Source organism: Leguminivora glycinivorella, chromosome 9, assembly GCF_023078275.1.
Source record: "Leguminivora glycinivorella isolate SPB_JAAS2020 chromosome 9, LegGlyc_1.1, whole genome shotgun sequence".
Lineage (NCBI taxonomy): Eukaryota > Metazoa > Arthropoda > Insecta > Lepidoptera > Tortricidae > Leguminivora > Leguminivora glycinivorella.
The window spans coordinates 16,235,617-16,251,977 of NC_062979.1; positions in this window are offsets into that span (position 1 = coordinate 16,235,617).

Genomic DNA, 16,361 nt, shown 5'->3' on the forward strand with positions numbered 1-16,361 from the left:
AACTCTATTTGCTTTGCTAAGCATTATAACAGACCAATTTCTTCAGAACCTGACCAGTTTTGTAGTACGATATGTAACTTGATATCAGACTGAATGTCATGTTGATTATAATTACATTGTTATCTTAAACGTTACTGATTTAATAAACAGCTTTATTTCTTAATCAGATTGTTTGATTATGTACTCGCAACCCTATCTTTGAACATCTACAATGGTTAAGTTAACAGGGAGAGAGATAAATGTTATTATTAGATTAAACGAACTTACCTTAAGTGAAGTTCTATCTTAATAACATGATTCTCTCTCCCTGTTAAGAGAGTCCCATCCCTTCCCTTGTGTATATATGCTAATATACTTTTCCCATTTACAGGGTTGCTCTAATAATCTACTGAAATATACTTTAAACGAAATGACTTATCGTACCGGATGCCACAGACTAGACAACTGGAGCTGTTCGAGCTTGTTTTTTAAAAGCTTTGAAAATTGTGATAAATGTTGGATACAATAAAGGTTATACAATGGTTAAGTTAACAGGGAGAGAGAATCATGTTATTAAGATAGAACTTCACTTAAGGTAAGTTCGTTTAATCTAATAATTTTACAAAACTATCGTTCCAATCGATCAATAACTAAGCAAGAAATTTAATATACTATATAGTGGAGTCAAAAATATATATGTTGCCAATAGATAATGGTGGCAGAAAATTACTACTAACCTAGAAGTCAATTCTAAGAAGCTAAAGTTCGAATACCTAGGAGATTAGGTACTAAAGGCAGATTTTTGTTGGACATCATAGTTTGTTAAGCTTAACACATTTAATGCCGTAAATCCGATTATCGGGTATTTTACGATTTCGTTCCCAAGTCAGACGACTCAATCGTCGTGGCCTCACAAAATAATATGACAAACATTTTGTGGCCAAGGCCTAAAGCCTGCAAATAATGTGTTAAGTTGGTATGTGACAAATTGACATAGAGTTTGATCGGAAAGAGAAGAGTCGTGAAATGTATGGGGTCCAATACATTCCACGACCTTTCTTTTTTCGAACAGACTATCTCAAGGGTTGAGCATGTGATCATTGTAATTCGCACAAAGCTAAAAACTTTGGTACTCCCAAACATTATTCTTTACAATCGCTGGCTAGTTTTTCATATCAACCTCACTTCCCAATGATGTTGCACGTTAATTGTGAAAACAAAGGTGGCTGTTTCACAGCGTTATTAAATCCAACGATAACATACGAAGAACAATAGCACGTTATCAACCCATTATTGCAATATATGTTTCCGATTGGTACAATGACCGGGAGCAACGATAAGCTTTACTTTGTCTGGATGCATTTATTTCTGCACTCTGGAGTAAACAGTGCGTCATCTTAAGGAGTCTCTGATCTGGTAATGCATAAATGTTTAGTAATGTTCCTCAGTGATCTTCCACTTGGTATGCAATTTTGCTCGTCAGTATTTTTGTACAAATAGGCTTTAGAACTAGCGCGCCATTGAAATTTACTTTATGATTCTTCTTCTTCCTACTTAGTTCCCTCAATGCTGAGGATCGCGACCACAAGACAAAGTAGCGTGGCATGTAATAGATTAGTGTATCTGTGGTGTTGCTTTATCTATGACACTTATAAAATAAAGATGTCTACTTGAATGTAACTGGAGTTTTTATTAATGAATATAATACTATTATATGGCGCAGCCGGTCTATTGTGATGTGTTAAAAGAAGATTCAAGTGCTTAAGTTAATAAAAATGGAGTTAAAGCAGCCGCCGCCATTGTCTTTAGTGGGCGACTTGTCCCAAAATTTTAAACGGTGGGAACAGAGGTTCCTGCTTTATTTCAAGGCGTCTGGGGCCACAACCAAATTGGATAAAGATAGTCAAAAGGCATTATTACTTCACACCATCGGTGATGACGCGTTAGAAGTGTACAACACACTCGAGGTAAAGGAAGATGCGGATTACAACGAAATACTAAACAAACTAAGAGAATATTGTTCCCCGGTCAAAAATGAAACCATGCAGCGTCACCTGTTTTTTATGAGAGAGAAGAAGGAGTCAGAGTCGGTGGACGAGTTTGTCACAGCCCTTAAAACCTTAAGTGTTGATTGTAATTTCGATAAAATGAAGGACAGCTTGGTCAAAAGTCAAATTATTCGGGGTATAGGCGACACCAAGCTACAAGAGAAGCTTCTACAGGAGAAGGATTTGGACCTCCCGAAATGTATAAGCATTTGCAAGGCATCGGAGATTGCAGCAGAACATGTTAAAAAAATGGCCACTGAAGTTCAAGTACATGAAGTGAACAAAATATCACAAAGGTATGACAAGCAGAAAATTGAGAAGTCGTCGTCATCGTCGTCGTTCCAAGGACATCGTGACCGTAATGATAGATTCCAGGATCAGCAGCGACCCAGTCAAAGTATCAAAAAGCAGTGTCATCGTTGCGGTTATCATCACGGGTTTAAATGCCCAGCATTTGGGTATCGGTGCAAGAAATGTCATAGAATAGGACACTATGCTAAAATGTGTCAAACAAGAAGTCAAGTGCATGGCATAAATGAAGATAGTGATGACTCAGACATTGTCATAGGTATGGTACAACATGATAAAAACTTAAAGAAATGTTTATTTGAGCCATTGCGAATAAATAATAAAATTGTAGATGTTAAGTTAGACACTGGAAGTGACTGTGATGTAATGCCATTACATATTCTAAAAAAGTTGTCATTAGATCATAAAATAACAGAAAGTAGTTCAAAACTTTGTAATTACAATAACTCAAAAATTGAATGTATAGGACAAGTACTCTTGAAATGCCAACTAATAAATGGAAAAAATGTTCAACTGTTGTTTCAGGTGGTTGATGAAAACTCAATAGCAGTCTTAGGTTACAAAACAATATTTGCACTGAAACTGATGAAACGTAAGTACTTAAGTCAAATTAAACTTGATGTAAACAGTGACTATGAACAGATTATTAAGGACAATATTGATTTGTTTGATGAGGAATTAGGTCTATTAAAAGATGTAGAATATGAGATAAAGTTAAAGGATGATTATCAGTCAAAAATTGAACCCTGTAGAGGTGTACCTATGGCATTACATGAGTCGCTCAAAAGAGAACTTGAAAAAATGGAAAAATTAAATGTAATCAAAAAAATTTCTGAACCCACAGACTTTGTTAGTAATATAGTAATTGTAAAAAAACCTGATGGCAAATTAAGAGTATGTTTGGATCCTAGCAACCTCAATAATTGTATAAAAAGAGAACATTTTAAATTACCAACTTTTGAAGAGGTATCGGCTAAAATGGCTGGTGCTACTGTGTTCAGTAAGTTAGATGCTTCAACTGCCTTTTATTTAATCAAATTAAGTGAGAAAAGTTCAAAACTGTGCACTTTTGCCACACCATTTGGTCGATACTGCTTCTTAAGATTACCATATGGATTAGCTTCAGCTCCAGAAATATTCCATAGACATTATAGTCAAATATTTGAACAGGTGTCTGGTTGTGAGGCTTTCATTGATGATTTAATAGTTTATGGAAATAGTAAAGAGGAACATGACAAACGTTTGTTAGAGGTACTGAAAATTGCAAAAAATAATGGAATTAAATTTAATTTCAAAAAATGTGAATTTGGTGTTTCTGAAATAACTTACTTGGGACATATATTATCAAAAGACGGCATCAAACCTGACCAAAATAAAGTACAGGCCATATTAAATCTTGAAAAACCCAAAAATGTAGCGGACTTACAACGGGCCCTAGGAATGATTACATATGTTGCAAAGTTTATTCCTTCATTATCTGAAGTTTGTCATCCGTTAAGAAAATTAATAAGAAAAGATGTTGATTTTGTTTGGACTAAAGAACAGGATGATTCTTTTAAGCAGTTAAAGGATATCCTAATTTCACAACCAGTGTTGCAATTTTATGACCCTAATAAAAGTTGTAAATTATCAGTAGATGCTTCAAAAAACTCCCTAGGTGCGGTTTTGCTTCAAAATAATCTTCCTGTTGCGTATGCATCCAAGGCAATGACTCCCACTCAACAGATGTATGCACAAATTGAGAAGGAAATGCTTGCTATTGTCTATGGATGCTTACGATTTCACCAGTATGTTTATGGCAAAACTATAGAAGTAGAGTCTGACCACAAACCCTTGGAAATTATTTTTAAAAAGCCGTTATGTGACGTTCCACTGAGGTTACAAAGAATGAGGTTACAATTGCAAAAATATGACTTAGTTGTAAAGTACAAGGCAGGAAAAGAACTATTATTAGCAGATTCGCTATCACGTAATTATAACAATTCTAAAGATGATAATACAATTTTGGATGATTTAGTAGAACCTCACGTTAGCATGATAAGATGTAATATGAAAATTCGTTCTGATAAATACAATCACATTAAGTTAGAAACTCATAAAGACCTACATCTGACTGAACTGACAAAATACATAAGAAATGGGTGGCCAGATTTAAAAAAGGTACCAGATTACTTAAAACCATACTATACATTTAGGGAAGAATTGTTTATTTTCGATGACTTGATTTACAAAAACAGTTGCCTGGTTATTCCATTATCGTTAAGACAAGAGATGTTAAACAAAATTCATTACAATCATTTAGGCATCGAAAAATGTAAAGCCAGAGCCAGAAAGTGCTTATTCTGGCCTAAAATGACAATTGATATTGAAAACAAAGTTGCTAATTGTAATACATGTAACAGGTTTAAAAAAAATAATTCCAAGGAGCCTATGATTATAAGAGATTTTCCAGATGTACCATGGTCAATGTTAGGGTGTGATGTATTTCATTATGAAAACGATAACTATATAATAGTAGTTGATTACTTTAGTAAGTATGTGGAGATAGAAAAATTAAGTGATTTATCAGCTGAAAATACGATCAGTGTATTAAAAAGGATATTTAGTAGACATGGCATACCAGATGTACTGTTCTCAGATAATGGCACAAATTTCTCAAGTCATAAATTCAAAGAGTTTGCAAGGGATTGGGAATTTAAACATAAAACTAGTAGCCCACTCTATGCTCAGTCGAATGGCCTTGCCGAAAGGTACATACAAACGGTAAAAAATATCTTTAGAAAAGCTGATTATGAACATAAAGATAAAGATCTTGCTCTGTTAGAATTTAGAAATACACCAATATTACATTATTCGGAGCTCAAAACTCCGTCAGAATTATTAATGGGTAGGCAAATAAGAGGTTTACTTCCTACTAAAGAAACACATGAGAAAAATACTAACGAGGAAAGTAGATTATATAATAATGCTGCTAAACAAAAATATTATTATGATAAGAATACAAAAAAAATGCCTGAGTTAGTACCAGGACAAAATGTTATTATAAAAGATAACTCAAGCAGAAAGCCTAATTTATTTGGAAAGGTGTTAGGTAGAGATGAGAGACCTAATTCATATATTGTAAAAACAGAAAAAGGAAATGTTATTAATAGAAATAGGAGGTATTTAATACATAACAAGTCGAATGTAAACATCAATAACAGTAATGACTATTTCAATGTGAGCTATCATAATGAACCGGTCTGTTCTGAGACGTCTGAGCCGATCAGTTCACAACCTGATAATGAGGTAATTACAGATGAGATAGTATTGAATAAGAGTGATAGTGCAGATGTGAGTCTGGATACTTCAATTCACAGTCCAAAGCAAAATAGTACTGATGTATCAATATCAAAAAATTGTGAATCTGAAGTATACAGATCAAGAAGTGGTAGAAATGTTCAAAAGCCTAAGTTCTTGTCAGATTTTGTAACTGATTAAATTTTAGTTATTTGTTTAGGTAGCTTAGATACTAATACGTTAATGTTAAGAAAGGAGATGTAATAGATTAGTGTATCTGTGGTGTTGCTTTATCTATGACACTTATAAAATAAAGATGTCTACTTGAATGTAACTGGAGTTTTTATTAATGAATATAATACTATTATAGTCATCGGTGATGAGTTGCGTTTGTTTTCCCTCAGGTTACCATTCTCCATCGTCATTGTCATAACAAATACCCACACAAAGTTGCACATCACATATTGGAATACATATTGGTCTTGAATGTCTAGACATTATGACAACACGGTCTGTGTTCTGCAGGGCAATCATGACCGCGCGATAAATGATAAAACATCGGACCGTCCCTATCGCACTTACAGATAGTGCGATAGGGACGGCCCGACGTTTATCGCGCTACCATAATTCCCTGCCTGGGTGGCTAGCCGAACGGCACAATCGCTCACGAAACGCTCACGAAACGAAGCGCTAGTAGATATCTATCTCTATCGCGCTTGCGTATTGGCGCGACAGAGCCAGCGGCGTATCGCTTTCGTTTGGCGTCGGAGAAATGCCATTCGGCTACGGGGCCTGTTTAGGATCCGACTACTATTTTTCTCTCAAAGTTCCTGACCAATACGACCGATCACGGCTAAGTGGCTTTCTAAAAATGTTAAAGTTGTTTTAAGTAAATTTTAGGAGTAGGTACTCTGTGATGCTGATGGAAACTAACCTTTCAGGTTCATTACTTAAATTCAAAATCGGCAATGGGTAAGCAATTTAGATAAAACTTTTGACACAAGAGCTGCGTTGGATCTTTTTACCCCGCATATGGAAACCGTGTCCTATTTTGTGAAAAGACGTCAGTGGCTTCGGAATAATTCATATGGTGATATCTTATTCAGGTATGATCAAAACAAGACGACATTGGTACGCGCGTGAACGCACGTTTCTTTGCCGTGTGATGACCTCTCGAACCTAAAATCCTTTATCCTGCGAAGAAGTTTTTATAGATCTGATATAATAATTAATAATACTTATTACTTACCTATTAGTCAAATAAAACAACTGGTAGACCGGCCTCTTCCAAAGTTGTACACTCCTCATCAGTTCTTTACAACTTATATTATCCTGCTACGTATTTCGTAGTCGTTTCCATTGAAACTGCGATGGTAGTACTTGGAACAGTAACCAACTGTTATGGAATCGAATTCGCCTAATCATTTATCAAAACCAGTGAAAGCCCACCGTGCGCATGGTCACACGATTTGTGTGAACAAAATGATGTCCTCGAAATGTTTCGTATTGAGTTTGTTTTCTGATGAAGTTTCCACGAGCATAAATAAATTTTCCGCAACGTGCATCTCTCCCGCGGATGACTCAATCGTATCGTAAGTGCAAATGCATTATTTCTATTTAATTTTAGTCACTGCACACATTTATCATGTGCACAACAAATGATTCACATGGTTCACCATGTGACCACTTAAGAATAATGTATTCTGCAAATTAATGATTCCAGTTTTTGAACTAAGTGAGGAGCAAATTGCCTGTTCATTTATCTGTTATTTCTTCCATGCATTGCCTTACGAAATCCGTATTCCTGGTTGCCAATGGGAACCTGCTAAACTTCTTTAGCCGCCTTTCAAATAATCTTAAGAACATATGGGCCACCTCAAAACTTCTTTACTGTAAACAAACACAGGCGACTCGCTTGCAAAACAAAGACGAAAGGCGCCCGAAATAAAAATATTTGCGCAGTGGCTGCTGAGTCAAGCGGCTTTGTTTAAACGAATAACCCTCTGCATGAAAATAAATTAATGTCACACACATAACATGAACCGAATGCGCGGAGGGCGTCACACCCGAAGTTTGATTTGGGGCCTTTGTAACTTAAGATGCTTTGTTTAGATGTCGTCATGATGTCATGGGCCGCTGAGACGTAGATGGGTGGACGAAGAGCGCATAATTTACAAATCCTTTGTAGGGTATTTTATATATAAATAAACCGTAAACAATCAGTAGCATTAAAAATTTGAGAAGGCATCCAAATAGATGGATTGACAATGGAACAAGTTCAGCGCACGACATCAAGATCCTTGGACAAGCATATACCTAACAATCAACAGCTGATGTTGATGATAAAGTATGCTTTACAGAATACCTTATTTGTCGATAGATAAATATCTGATAGCCAGCAAATAACGTGTAGATAATAGATGCAACTAATTGCAGTAATAAAGGACGCGCTGGTGCCAGGCGCGACGCGACGGTCGTGAGCCGACACGGGCGACACCGGACGTAAAGCATTAGTTTAATGAAATGACAATTTGCATCCAATAGCTGGTGTATAGTGGATAAGGTCACAGCAGGCGAACCATTGTTATAAACCTCTACTATGCGTTTTTAAGGTTTTAAAATTCGTTAGCTGATAGCCTAAACATCACGCAAAATGTATGATAAATTTTTGTTTCGGAAGTTCTTCGCTTTCGTTTCGACATACAATAAATGTCAAACTGCTTGACATTGACACAATCGATTAATGTATTCTGAAAATTCAAAAGCTCATGGTAGGGGCTAAGGACAAGTAGAGTTGTCGGCCGAACGGCATGGACTATTTTTTTTGAAACATTTGATCGGTATTTAGCTTTTCGGTGAAAGAAGGCATTGTGAGAAAACCTTGCATTTGAGAAGTTGACAGCTGTTTAATGCCACCAACAATATTTACAGGTAACATTCAGAAAGCCAGAGGCCAGAGGCCATTACGAGATGCCTTGTAGCGATTTTACTGCCAATTTCCTTGATAAAAAGAGTGACGGATCTTGTGAATCTCGCTATCATTTGATGGACGTTATCAACTTATTACATTACATATTTTTTGCCAAACATATAAACTTTATGAAGAGACCCACTGTTATTCTTCGTCCATCATATGAATTGGACCCCGACCCGAGCCACAGCATACAGGATAGGTAGATACAGACAGCTCTCAATGAGTGCACTGAGACCTATCTGACTCACGCTCAATGAGCATAGATCTTAATTGATCTAACCATTACAACCGCTTGTGCATACCACTGCTAGGCGTTGATACATGCAGAAATGTATGACGAATTTCCGCTATAGCTGAACTTTAAAGAAGTAGGAAATTAGTTCAACTGTTTTTCTGTACATTCACTTAGTTAATAGCTAGTATTGCATGCAGCAAAATGCAAAATGCAGTAAGTTCCCTATCAAAAGTAGGCTGTACGTTGATATTTCATAGTTTGGAATTCACGAGAGGCTGGCAACCTGTCACTGCAATGTCACAATTTCGGTTTACTGACGATTCGCCAAAAAACGTTTCCCAAAGTTTCACATCCCAAACTATTATTCCCAAATTATCATTTCCCAAATAAACGTTTGGCAAAACAACTTATCGCAAATTGACATTTAGCAAAACTTTTTTTGGCAAGTATTTACTTCCCAAAATATTTACTTGGTCAAATTTCATTTTACCAAATATTATTTAGTCAAAGGTATTGTTAGGCAAAATTTACATTTCCCAATATATTGTAATTAAATGGCGCACTAGAAATTTGTTTGTTGATCTTATACTTTGTGTAAAATAATGTGTATATCGTACTTTTTTTCCTCCTGCTTCAAATGTCAACGATGACAGTTTCTTTCACTTACATATCCGGATACATTTAATTAAAAAGAAACCTGATGTTTTCAACACCATTATGTTCTATTAACACTTTCGAAACCGGGCTCTACGCGGCGCTACGACATTTTCGCTACATACGGGGAAACCCATGTAATCGGCTACGCTTCTACGAGCGGTGTACCCGACAGTCGGGTTCTTGGTAGCGAAAGTGTTAATTTTTAATTACTTACTTTAAAAAGTAATTTCCAGTTTGCTCACTGTCAACCTAACACGCTCCTCCTCGCTTCGCTCGTCGTCGCACCTAAACTGACTCTGTCACACACGAGTTTTTTGTTACAATACAAATAAAATTATTACATACATTTATACCTTGTAAGTTGTAATGTTTATTAATGGCGTAATTTGTAGAAATATTTTTTGACAAAAAAATAGTTGACAAAATAATATTGTCCAGTAATTAATTTGACAAAAATAAAGTTGAGCAAACTTTTCTTGTCCAGCTGAAGCACTTGGGAATAAAACTGAAATTATCATTTGACAGATTTTAAGTTTAAGGCAAAAAAATCTTCGGTATATTAAATGGATCCCGAAGAAATGAAAATGCAAATGCCTAAATATTCCCGAAATTTGCGATGTGAAATTTTAACCAAACATGTTTTTGGGATATAAGTTTTGCCATTAAAAACATTTGCGAAATAAAGTTTTGTCTAAATAAAATTTGACTAAGTAAAATTGTGCCAAATGATAATTTGACCAAAAAAATTCTTTGCGAAACATACCTTTGCCAAACAATACTTTGGGAAATGAAACTATTGCGATATGATTATTGGGAAATGAAATTTGACGAAACGTTTTTTGGCGAAACGGCAGGACACCCACAATTTCGTGTTCTTTCAACCCCTTAACTGCTAAGAGTGTCACGGATACTTGAGCAGTTTCATATGCTCTGCCTACCCCCTCTACAGGCGGGCGAAATACAGGCGTGAGTATTTGTATGTGTAGGTATGTACCTCTATATTGCTTTTAATCCTCTATATTGCTTTTAATTGCACTACCTCCCTCGCACTTTACTTGCAATACATTCCAAAGTATTAACATTAGTTTATAATTCCGTACTAGCTAGTTAGGTATATCAAGAATGCAATACACACTAGGCACACGGAAATCACAGGACGGATTGGAATGATACGATATCGGATTTCATCAATAAATAACATATGCAAGTATTTTTAATGATGTTGCTTCATTCATGCGGTATTGCCTACATTGCAAGCCAAGCTTAGAATTTATCGCTGATATTCTGACGAACTAATCGTCGGGTCTATGTATCCGCAACATGTTTTCTTAATAAATGTCTTTGGCACTGCTATTTGATTATTGTTTATATGCATACTTAAAAATAATGGCAGAATAAGTATGCCAATGGGCTCTGTGCTATAACTTATGTCTAGTTATGCTTCGTAACTTGATGCAAATCATCGAGCTGAGGACTTAAGGTGAGATTGCAGAATAAAATAAATTATACGTTATGATAGGTGAGGATACATAAATAATAACTTTAAATTCTACCGTTATCATAGCCCCATAACACAAGGAATAATGCAGGTTAACGCTAAAATTAAAGACATAATATGTAAATACTGTTATGTGTACCTACAAGGTAAAAAAAACACTTGGTGTGATATATTGCATAATTTTGTCTAAAATCATGTTTGGTAACATTTAAACATAGATACTTCCTACGGCGATAGCTTGGAAACGGAGGTATATACTACGTGTATATAATAACTTGCAGCGGAAACTGTACAAAAGATTACGAGTTACTGCGACAGAGTACATAAAACTGCAGGTACCTAACCTAATCAAAATACTTCGCTTCCAAGAAATTAAATGTAGAAGTACGGATCATAAGATACAAGACCAGTCCGCAAAAACAAGTCCATGAACATAAAAAGCCGGAGATTAGATACCAAGTACATGCAGTAAACAGAGCAGTGAGTCATCAATCATGCGCACACGCTCCCGAACCGTGATCTACAGCATCCGTGGAGGGAGAATTGAGAAATCGTTGGGAAATGGGTGGATGCAAATTTAATATTTGTTGCAAAAGTATCTTGTTGAGCTGGAAACAACATTGTATGGCAACATTGTTGTAGGGCTGATGAGGAAATAACCACAAAACATTTTTTTTTTAAAACCCCCGACCGCGGCATAGAGGATCGATTTTCATGAAACATGGCTAAGAACACTCCCGACTAATTCAGCTTTCAAACAAAAAAAAAACTAAATCTAAATCGGTTCATCCGTTCCGGAGCACAACACAGACAGATAGACAGACAGACAGACAGACAGACAGATAGACAGACAAACAGACAGACACGTCAAACGTATAATACCCCGTCGTTTTTGCGTCGGGGGTCAAAAAGTAGAAGAAAACAAATATTGACACATTTTTTTTTATCTCTGCGTGGAGGGATGTGCCGACTTTAGCGATTTGCTTCAATGAAAAAAATTGTCGTAATATTTTTTTTTATTTGAACATGCCATTAGAATATGCCGTTAAACTAGTCCACACTGTTTTATTAGGGTACAGCACTGTCTGTATACTTAACAGTATTGGTAAGTATTTACCTACCTGTTTTTAACCGACTTTTCAAGTACCTTACCTACATTTTATCCCAAAAAATATTTGTCTAGAGTTCTACACTTCTGTGACTACTATTTTCCTTAATTTAGCAGTTTTAAATTTATTTTGTCGGTCATCCATTGCCTTCTTAATCACCTACAGGTACCACCTGCAGGGTTAGCACATGATTGCCTCGAGAGTATGTCGCCGCGAGATAGACTACCCATCCTTATGTCATTAATACAGTTAGAAGAAGACGCGTGATCTATCTCGCGGCGACATACTCCCGCGGCAATCATGTGCTAGGCCTACTGCATGGGCAGCATCCCATCAACCTACGTTGACCCCTGCAGAGCTTCGCAGGTAAAGAACTTATAATCGACTCTTTTGAGTTTTTAAGTTTCTCGGGACATATGTGCCTACCTTATGTTTGGAATCAGTAAAGTAAGTCCATGAGCGTAGAGTTCGATCAGTTAGGGTATGCGCCCACTTTTTTGTCTCTCACACCATCGGACTATGGGCTAGTATGAAAGTGCGCCCACGTAGCGACGCAGGTTCACTAATGTTTGACCAAAACAACTTTAGCAAATGTTCATTTTACAAAAAACGTTTCATCAATATAGTAATTGGCAAATATGTTATTCCGCATATGTATCATTTTAAAGTGAAGACTTGCCAAAATATAATTTTGCCAGTAGTTGGTTGTCAAGTGTCAATTTGCTAAACAAGTTTTGGTCAAACGATAGGACACCTGCGACGCAACTTGTCATATAATAGAAACACATTCAAAAGACAAAAAAGTCGCGGCGAAAATTCAAACTAGTTATCATCATCATGCCAGCCTTTAATCACCCACTGCTGAGTATAGTATAGTATAGAAATTGAATTTCAGTATGTATGCATATCTATCTATCTACATACCTAACTTGTAATATCAGTTGGCGACTGAACGGCGCCAATTTCGTCAATCGACGTAATCTATGAGATAATGTGTGACAAACAGTTCTTTTATCAGCTTATCTTCTGTTGATAGGGTGACAGGGTGTTCAAAGGTGACTATTTAAAAGTAGCCTAAATATTGTATAAATCTAGAATTAGATAAGAATGGCAGATACTCTAATAAGTGTTGTGGTGTTTTCGTATTATCCATGACGCAGGTTATGTTTCACATTTGGATCTGAATATCTTTCCTTTATACCATATTGTAGTCATTTAAACGGCACACGGCGTCATTTATATTTCCTTGAAAACTATAAAGAAATGTAGATAAATGTTACATTGGTGCCCAACACGGGTATATTATTTGATAAAGACCCACGTTGGGCGCCACTTTTAATAATTCCCATATGCGAAGATTAATAAAGCTATTATTAATTAAATACAGACTCAGATGTTCTCGTTTAGATGGTGATAATAATGAATATTTAACGATTTCAACACATACGAGTAGGTATCAATCAATCAATGTGGGTATTGGCAAAACTAAGATTTTAAAAGCTGTAATCGCTATCAAGAGATAAATTCACTGTGACTACAAATTTTGTATGCCAATAATTAATCCTCTATATTCCATTCTCCCTACTATGAAGATGAATATTCGTAGTATTTGATGAATGTGGTTTATGACCTTTCTGAGACCAACATATTTTTAAGGGATTCCCATAAGATACTTTTATTGTCTGCCCTATGGGTGATTTAAACATTATTCGTGCGTCATCATTAGGAATACATAATATTACGCACTACGGGTTATTTTTAAATAAGTTATCAATATGACTAACCGGGAGTTGACTCTTACATTCACCCACTGACATACATATAAGCCACTCGACTTTTATGTTTAAACCCAGTGCTTAAATCAACTTTTTAGCTTTGTCGCTATGAATAATTATAAACTGTCTATAACACTTCAGTACCTCAAAAACCTGACGTAATGTATTAGCTTCATTTTGTATGGGATGGGATCTTCACAGAGCGTCATGTGGGATGTTTTGGTAACACGGCAACGTTTTCTATAGCACCTACTAGGCTATAGATTTAGATTTAGATTTATTTATTTCATAATATAAAATTACATTATAAATTATTCTACCTTAATCTATAAGAATTTATATTATGATCGTCGAGTATGATTTTTAATGAAATATCAATTACAATTATAATTTGATACTAATTTTAAAAATATAACAATAATGATTTATAAGTAATCACAATGTCAATTTTTACATAAAAAGGAAAAAAGAAAAAACAAGGTAGGTATCTCATAATGATCGTCAAACTAAAATTAAAATACAATAATGGATTACAGTCAATTTATATTACATGTCATTTCCATATACTCATTTACAGAATATAATGGATTTTCCAATAAAAAGATTTTCAATTGGCGTTCAAAAGTTTCGTCAGATGTTTCTGTTCGCAATTTCGCGGGTAGTCGTTCGTAGTATGTCGGTCCAATCACTCTCGGGTTCTTTACTGAAAGCGCCATGCGACGCGGCACTGTTCGCAATCTCCCTGTGGACCGAATTTGTTATAGTTTCCTATACTTAAAATAAAATATTTTATGCAGTGCACGAAATAAAGCACCACATAATTAGAAGAAAATTATGGACAGTTGTTATGTTTAAACATAATAATTTAAAAAAAAGATATAAAGTAAATGAATTGACCGTGGCGTCACTCCTCAGTATTTCATAGTAATGCCATATTAGCAAATCGTTTTGAAGCTGATTTGACTAGTAGGAAACTAGCCTATTGTAAATTGTAATTGACAACTATAGAGGTATGGTAGCCGATAGCCGTATAAAATTAAATAATTTAAAATACTACTGACTGTACACTTATTTACATCTCTGCCACCGTTTGACACTAATACGAGTAGTAGTAATGTGATTATCGTATTTGCGTAAATAGGAATATTACTTTTATGTTGTAATTTTGCGTAGTCTACCTATGAGTCTGTCATAGTCTTCACAGATACATAAGTCGGAACTGTCACCATTTAAATTTAATTACAGGCACGGCTTTTGAGAAAATGTAGGAATATCGTAACTCACGCCTGTTACGACATTTTATAACACCGAATGAGCTGTTTAGTTTCACTAAAGTGTTTACGGGATCAAACAGGAAACGATCTACTAAATATAGCCCCACGTGCCTCACTTAACGAGATTTACCTAAACAGCTGCTGCCTTTATCTTTTATTAAAGGTATTAACGAGTTTAACTTTAGTTTTGAAAAGGTTAAACGCAGCTTTATTTAAATGTTGAAAGAAAATCCACAGCCGCTATGTTTTATGTACTTAACAGTTGTGTTTATGCTTTATTTTTTCAATGCTTAGATATGGACTGGAAAAACCTATATTATATTCTGGCACAGCAACCTTGTCAGTAGAAAAAGTAACAAATTATAAAATAGAAGCGCGAATTTCTGAGAATTTGGCTGCCATTCAATAAATAAAAGAATACTGGAGCCCACTTTCTAATATTTTTAGTTTTTGCATGATGTAATATAGCCTGTATAGGTAACCCACATACACTCGTACATTACACACCTTGAAAGCTGCAATCTTATTCCTAAGAAAAGAATTCGGGCGAGTCCACTACTCCGACAAACTAACATATCTGGCCTTCCAAACAACATTAATTGTTTCAACCAGCCACACATTACTCCCATCAGTCCCAACCCCAACTTAGAAGAACTCAGAACTTAGTTCGGGCGAGTCCACCGCTCTGACAAAGCGACTTTAGGTTCTCACGTTTGACATTACACTGCTAATAGTGGTAAGTAATGCGCCTTCGCACAGACTATTAGGAATACTCGCAACACAACCTGCGCTCACGCATAGCGCGAGAGAAACCGCGAGGTCCGGCTTGTCTCCGAGGACAAGGCCTCTCTGCGGCCGAGATTATATGATAGGCGAGGTGACATTTTACAACGATCTTACAAGTCGAGGCGGTATGCTGCAGAGCAATTTATGTTAAGTCATTAAGATGTGGAATCTGAATGGAGATATCAAAATTTCAGTCATTCTAAAAAATCTATTTTTAACCCCCACGCAAAAACGACGGGGTGTTATAAGTTTGACGAGTCTATCTGTCTGTCTGTCTGTCTGTGTGTGTGTCTGTGGCATCGTAGCTCCCAAACGGATGAACCGATTTAGATTTAGTTTTTTTTGTTTAAAAACTGAGTTGGTCGGAAAGTGTTCATAGCCATGTTTCATGAAAATCGGTTCACTATGTCGGGGTTTTTTTCAAAATTCTAATTTTTA